Genomic DNA, 7239 nt, shown 5'->3' with positions numbered 1-7239 from the left:
GCCATCCGACTCCCCTCCAGGGAGTATGGAGAAGCTTGTAGAGATGTTCAAGGGAGCGCGGTGGCGTATCCGACTATGGAAGATATCAGCTTGCCAAGAGGGTGCGCGAGAGGCCTAGGCCATGATAAAAACACGGTATACCAAGCTCGATCCGAATCACGTGGCCTGGGTCAGACCACTAGGGTCAAATGGGGAAGAAATTCCCGTTAGTTTAGTATATGGCCAAGTTGAGGTGGCCGCTAGATTCTCACAACAGGATTGTAGTTAGACCGCCTGTTGGACGGTATAGAGGAGGAAGTTTTTGAGTCCTAAGTGACTATGTACTTTCCTTGTAGCTGGATAATAAAAACAATTGTCATGGCCGACCTTTTCGCTTTGACCTTTGGACCCGAAGGTGCGGAGTGTTTCTGAATACCCTAATGGTAGAATATACCAGGGCATGCATGGGAACCACACATAGGGGTCATAGTTTCTTGAACAGACAATGTGTATCTGGCTAGTTATGTTATATTACATTATGTAAGAAACATCTTCCAGAGAGAATAGTTCTGTTAAGGGTTCCTTTCCCTGGGTGTGCATGCGTTTAATGTGCTTGTCCGAACTGTGATTAAAATATCATAGAGTAAGTAACTTCTGGGGTTTCATGATGGAATGAATGCAGGGACATCTTTAATTCACTAACTGAATATTCCCTTAAGAACGCTAGCTTTCGGCTTCACCCATTCTGAGGCACACATCTGGATGACCCGTCAGTAACAATTGCAGAGGTGCTCCCTTTATGCCCTAGCCGAACTAACGGGAACGTAGGGCATAAGCGTAGGAGCCAGGCAACCTAGCTTGGCCAAAACTTATGTCATATCGATGCATATAATGGTGAAGAAAAGGTACATATGGAAAAACACATATGTGGTGAGCTTGATGCTCAAAGGATAATAACAAGCTTCTGTACGAGAAGCCCCCAGGAATAATGAACGTACATATGTAGAGATGTATGCATCAGGTAAGGACAGTCTAGCCATACTGAAACCATAAGGCTAAAAGAGCAAAATGAAAGAAAAAGGTAAAAATGAAAAGAGAGGAAAAATAAAGTTAATAATATGAGGGAGGAGATGAACACAGAGTTCGGCGCTAGGCATAAAATCACCATAGTCTGGCTGCACTCCAGGGGTTTGGCTCCAGGTGATTGTCTGACGCATCACGCAGGCGGTACGCTCCTCCGATGTGAACTTTGTCAATGATGAAGGCACCCTCCCACTTGGGCTTGAATTTTCCCTTCCTCTTCTCCGACAGGCGTAGAATGAGTTCACCAACGTTATAAGTCTTGGTCCGCACTTCTCTGCTTTGATACCTGCGAGCCTGCTGTTGATAAAATGCGGAACAGGCTTTTGTAACATCGGGCTCCTATTCCAAGGCATCCAGGCTATCCTACCGATCAAGCTTGGCTTCTCCCTCTTCGTACATGCGCACTCGAGGTGAGTCATGAATAATATCGCAGGGTAACACTGCTTCTGCACCGTAGACCATGAAGAAAAGTGTATATCCAGTAGTGCGGTTGGGCGTGGTCTTCAGCCCCCAGAGTACGGAGTCAAGTTCCTCCACCCAGTGCTTCTCTGATTCTTTCAAAGACCGCACTAGTCTAGGTTTGATGCCTCTCATAATAAGACCATTAGCCCATTCAACTTGACTGTTTGTCTGCGGGTGATAGACCGAGGCGTAATCGAGTTTAATACCTAGATTAGCTCACCAAGTTTTCACTTCATCAGCTGTGAAATTAGAGCCATTATCGGTTATTATGCTGTGTGGGACACCATAACGGTGTACCACGCCGGATATGAAATCTATTACCGGCCCCGCTTTGGCAGTTTTGACTGGTTTGGCCTCTATCCACTTAGTGAATTTATCCACCATGACCAACAGATACTTTCTCTTATGGCTTCCTCCTTTAAGGGGTCCGACCATATCGAGTCCCCAGACTGCAAAAGGCCAAGTGATGGGGATTGTTTTTAAGGCACTGGGGGCATATGGCTTTGGTTGGCGAAAAGTTGGCATCCGACGCAATGTTGGACAAGGTCCTGTGCATCTGCTCGGGCCATTGGCCAATAAAACCCTATACGAAATGCCTTGCTAACAAGGGCCCGAGCTGCAGCGTGGTGACCACCGAGCCCGGTGTGAATCTCGGCCAAGAGCTTCCACCCCTCTTCCTTGGAGATACATCTTTGAAGAACTCCGGTAGCGCTTTTCTTATAGAGCTCTCCGTCATGAACCTTGTAGGCCTTCGAACGCCGGACAATGCAGCGGGCCTGATTCTGGTCCTCAGGAAGCTCCTTCCTGTTAAGGTAGGCCAGGAAGGGTTCAGTCCATGGGGCAATGACTGCCATGATGAGATGCGTCGACGGTGTTATTTCGGTGGCTGTGCCTCCGATGATGTTGGTGTTTTCGGAATCTGGGGTTATGGTCAGATCCGGACTAGTGTTGCCATTTTGCCCCTGCCACACCACGGATGGCTTAAAAAGCCTTTCCAAAAAGATATTAGGTGGGACGGGGTCATGCTTAGCACCGATACGAGCAAGAACGTCCGCCGCTTGATTACTTTCTCGAGCCACATGATGGAACTCGAGCCCCTCGAACCGGGCCGACATTTTAATGACTGTGTTATGATAAGCTGCCATCTTAGGATCTTTGGCATCGAAGTCTCCATTTATTTCAGATATTGTGAGGTTTGAGTCCCCGCGCACTTCTAGGCGTTGTATGCCCATGGAGACAGCCATCTGGAGACCATGCAGTAAGGCCTCGTATTCGGCTGCATTATTGGAGTCTGTGTATAGTATTTGGAGTACGTACTGAATGATGTCGCTAGTAGGGGACGTTAAACGACGCCCGCTCCTAGCCTTTCCAGCATTTTGGAGGCATCGAAATACATAACCCAATTGGAATATGTGCCGTACTCTTTAGGGAGTTCGGCCTCTATCCATTCGGCGACGAAGTCGGCCAGTACTTGGGATTTAATAGCTCGACGTGGTTTGTATGTAATATCAAATGGAAGGAGCTCAATGGCCCATTTGGCAATTTCGCCCGTGGCATCGCGGTTGTTTATAATGTCATTGAGTGGTACTTCGGAAGCCACCGTGATCGAACACTCCTGGAAGTAGTGACGGAGCTTTCGGGATGCCATGAAGACCGTGTATGCTATCTTTTGATAATGGGGGTACCGGGATTTGCATGGTGTAAGGACAGTGGATACATAGTATACTGATTTCTGAAGTGGGAATTTGTGTTCGTCCTGTTCTCGTTCGACGACGAGCACGACGCTCACCACCTGATGTGTGGCCGATATGTATAACAACATCGGTTCGCTGACGTTTGGCGCGGCCAGGATTCGGTTGCTCGCAAGAAGGGTTTTTATTTCCACCAATCCGGATGTAGCCATGTTCGTCCATTTGAAGTGATCGGTTCGCCGTAGAAGGCGATAGAGTGGCAGTGCCTTTTATCCCAATCTGGAGATAAAGCGGCTTAGAGCTGCCACGCAACCTGTGAGCTTTTGGACCTGTTTAAGGTCTGTTGGCGTAGCCAATTGTGACAGAGCTCGGATTTTGGCTGGATTTGCTTCAATTCCTCTGTTGGAAACGATGAAGCCCAGCAGTTTTCCGGCGGGGACGCCGAAAACATACTCTTCAGGATTGAGCTTGATGTCATACGCGCGGAGGTTATCGAATGTGAGATGTAAATCGTCTATTGATGTTTCGACGCGCCTGGTTTTGTTGACGATGTCGTCCACGTAAGCTTCAACTGTCTTGCCGATCTGCTTCTCTAGGCATGCTTGAATCATGCATTGGTATGTGGCGCCGGCATTCTTGAGCCCGAAGGGCATGGTGTTGAACCAGAATGGCCCATATGGGTAATGAATGCTGTTGCAGCTTGATCAGACTCCTTCATTTTGATTTGATGGTATCCAGAATATGCATCTAGGAAACACAGTGAGTCGTGTCCTGTGGTAGCATCAATGATTTGATCGATGCGGGGGAGGGGGAAGGGATCCTTAGGGCAAGCCTTATTGAGGTCTTTAAAATCGACACACAAGCACCAGGATTTGGCCTTCTTTGGTACCATCACCAGGTTTGCCAGCCAGTCCGGATGTTTTATTTCCCTGATGAATCCGGTCTCGATTAACTTGGCTAGCTCCTCCCCCATAGCTTGACGTTTGGGTTTGGAAAAGCGCCGCAGTGTTTGCTTGACCGATTTATATTGTTTTAATATATTGAGGCTGTGTTCGGCCAACTCGCGTGGGATTCCTGGCATATCAGAAGGGTGCCATGCAAATATATCACAATTTTCGCACAGGAACTCTCGTAGCGCGGCGTCAACCGTTGGATCTAATTGTGCTCCGATGGATGCTGTCTTCTTGGGGTCCGTTGGATGGACTTGGAATTTGACTATTTCTTCTGCTAGTTTGAAGGAGGTGGATTTGGGTCGTTTGTCTAGGACGACATCATCCCTGTCCACCGTAGAGCGCAGCGTGGCTAATTCTTTGGCCGCGAGGGCTTCAGATAATGCATCGAGGGCCAAGGATGCGGTTTTATTCTCGGCGCAGAGTGCTATGTCCAGATCACTAGCTAGAGTGATTATACCGTTGGGCCCAGGCATCTTAAGCTTCATGAATCCGTAATGGGGTACTGCTTGGAAGCGCGTAAGTGCATCTCACCCTAAGAGGGCGTGATACCCGCTATTGAAAGGGGCCACTTGGAAGGTTATTTCTTCAGACTGATAATTCTCTGGCATGTCGAATACCATGTCGAGTGTTATTTGTCCCGCACACCGCGCCTCCCGGCTGAGGATAATTCCTCGGAAGGTCGTGCTGCCTTGCTCAATGCAGCTCCTGTCTATTTCCATTTTGTGGAGTGTATCTTCGTAGATGAGGTTTAGTCCGTTGCCTCCGTCCATAAGGACCTTGGTAAGCACAAGGGCCGTCCAGAATTGGACTGAGGACCAAGGCGGCTAGTGCTCAGACTGTCCTGTATTTTGGTTCGTCGCCGGCATTAAAAGTTATAGCCGTGTCGTTCCAAGGGTTTATTGCTTCTATTTGACAGACTTCGGCAAGTCCGCGTAGTGCTCTCTTGCGCCTATTGTTGGAGGCGAATGTCTCGAAGACCGTCAGTACTTTGGGGTCGTTGTCCTCTAGGGGGTGTTGTTCTGGGTTATTCTTGGTGAGGATATCCTCGCCGCTCTTGGCCACTTGCCGGAGTATCCAACATGCTCTAAGGCTATGTGTTGGTATGCTATCCGGTGTTGCGTGTATTTTGCATGGCCCATCGAGCCATCCTTCCAGAACGGTTCCGCGCCCCATACTGGACTTGTATTTTGTAACGCCCTGAGATCGACGCTTCAGTTGCCCTTCCATTTATTTTAGTTGTTGACGTGTGTTTACTAGGTTTGTTGCATTATCATAATTGTTTTGCATATTTCATTCATATATGTTTATGCCAAGATCATGTTGAGTGCCTTATCATTTTTGCTTCTTGCATCACGTTCATCTTTTATTATATTGCATTGTGCCATCCTTGTTTGTTTGCCATGGTCATCTCACTTGCTTTGATTCATGCTTCATGATGTGATATGGCCTTTGTCGTTTTTGTTGCATTTGCATCATGATCGTCATTGTAGTGTACATATTTCTCATGTGCTTGTTATCTTTGTGAACTCCTTCTCCTTCATCTTCTTTGTTGTTCCATCTTGCTCTTCCATCTAAACCATCATCTAGTGCAACACCCCATGACTAGCTTCTTCTTTTCAATTGTCACACATTTATTGCAAGTGGCATTTTCCTATCCCAGTAAAATGTTCACTTATTTCCTGTAAATCTTGCTACATGCCTTTTACCTCTCTGTCAAATTTCATTTATTTTGGAATTGTTTTGGTTGGGTTAAAAAATGGCTCAAGTTTGAATTTAATTCAAACTTGGATTATTTTTCTACCTCTAAAAATTGCCAAGTCAATTCATTCAAATCATGTATAAATCCAGGACTCCATATATATTTCTGTCTCTGAGCCTTTCCTTCCCAAAACTCCTGCCCTTTTCAATCTTGGAGGTGTCTATTTGTTTTTAGGCAGAATATAAGAAAGGAAGGAAGGCCTCAATCCCAGCCGAAGCCCACCTAGGACTTTCTTTCCCCGGCCTAGTCGAGCCGAACGACCACCTGCTCCCTCCCTCACGGCGTCTCCTTCCTCCAGAGTATAGCAGCAGCAGCACCGTGAGTAGGAGGCTCACGGACGTCGGGGTCTCGCCGTCCGCACCCCTCCTAGCCACCTATAAGAAGTCCCGCTTGGCGTCCGTGCCCCTAGGGTTTCCCTCTCGCCACCGCCAAACTTTTCCTCCCCTCTGTTTCTCCTTCCTAAGGAAACAGAGGAGCAGAGAACCACCAAGCGTGTTCCGCCGTCGTTTGTGAGGCCTCCTCGTCATCTTCTTCAACTTCAAGCAAGTCCAGGAGCAAGAAGGGTCCAAGGGCGTCGCGATCTTCTTCGTCTACTTCGTCTGCTTCCTCTGCGTCACCAAGTCCCGCGCCTGGCGTCCTCCCCTGCTTCCTTCTTCCTCGAACAGGAACCGCGTCGGGTTCAGAGGTCGTCCGCGTCGCCGCTGGTTCGTCTCCATGGCCGTCTGCGTGTCCTAGGGTGAGCTAGGTATACCTGCTTCCCTCCCTTTTCTTCCTGTCGCGTTTAGGTCACCAGAGTCACTACTAGATTCATGCCATCATCGTGCCCTCGCTGCTCCGGCAAATCTCTGAAACTTTCAGAGAAACGCTGCCGTGCCCCATCGGATCTTGTCCCTGCTCGCCTCGCTCGGTCCCCTACTTCGCTTCACCTCGTTGCCTCGCTACAGCCTTGCCTGAAGTGCCGCACGCACGCCCCGCTGCTTGCCTGCATGCCCCGCCGTCGCCACGGCCGTGGCCGAGCGCCTCGACCTGCAAGCCTGGCCCTATCTCTCTATCTTGCTCCACTTGGTTGAGACCCAATGCATGCATCTTCAGCGAGTCCACACACTTCACCAACACTCATAGAAGCCCCGCATGCACGCGAGCATCTTGTAGTGCACCCCACTCCTTTGTCCGCACCCGCGCCATGCTCGCGTCCTTGCCAGTTTTTATTCGCTCATGCCCAGCAGCTACCGCATAGTCGCACGTCGTGCCTCGGCCGGGACGAGCTTCTGCTCGAGGCTTATGCTCCGCCCCCTCTCGTAGCTCTCCGTAA

The sequence above is a fragment of the Triticum aestivum genome, chromosome 2A (assembly GCF_018294505.1).
Source record: "Triticum aestivum cultivar Chinese Spring chromosome 2A, IWGSC CS RefSeq v2.1, whole genome shotgun sequence".
NCBI classification, from domain to species: Eukaryota; Viridiplantae; Streptophyta; class Magnoliopsida; order Poales; family Poaceae; genus Triticum; species Triticum aestivum.
This window is presented reverse-complemented; position numbering follows the sequence as displayed.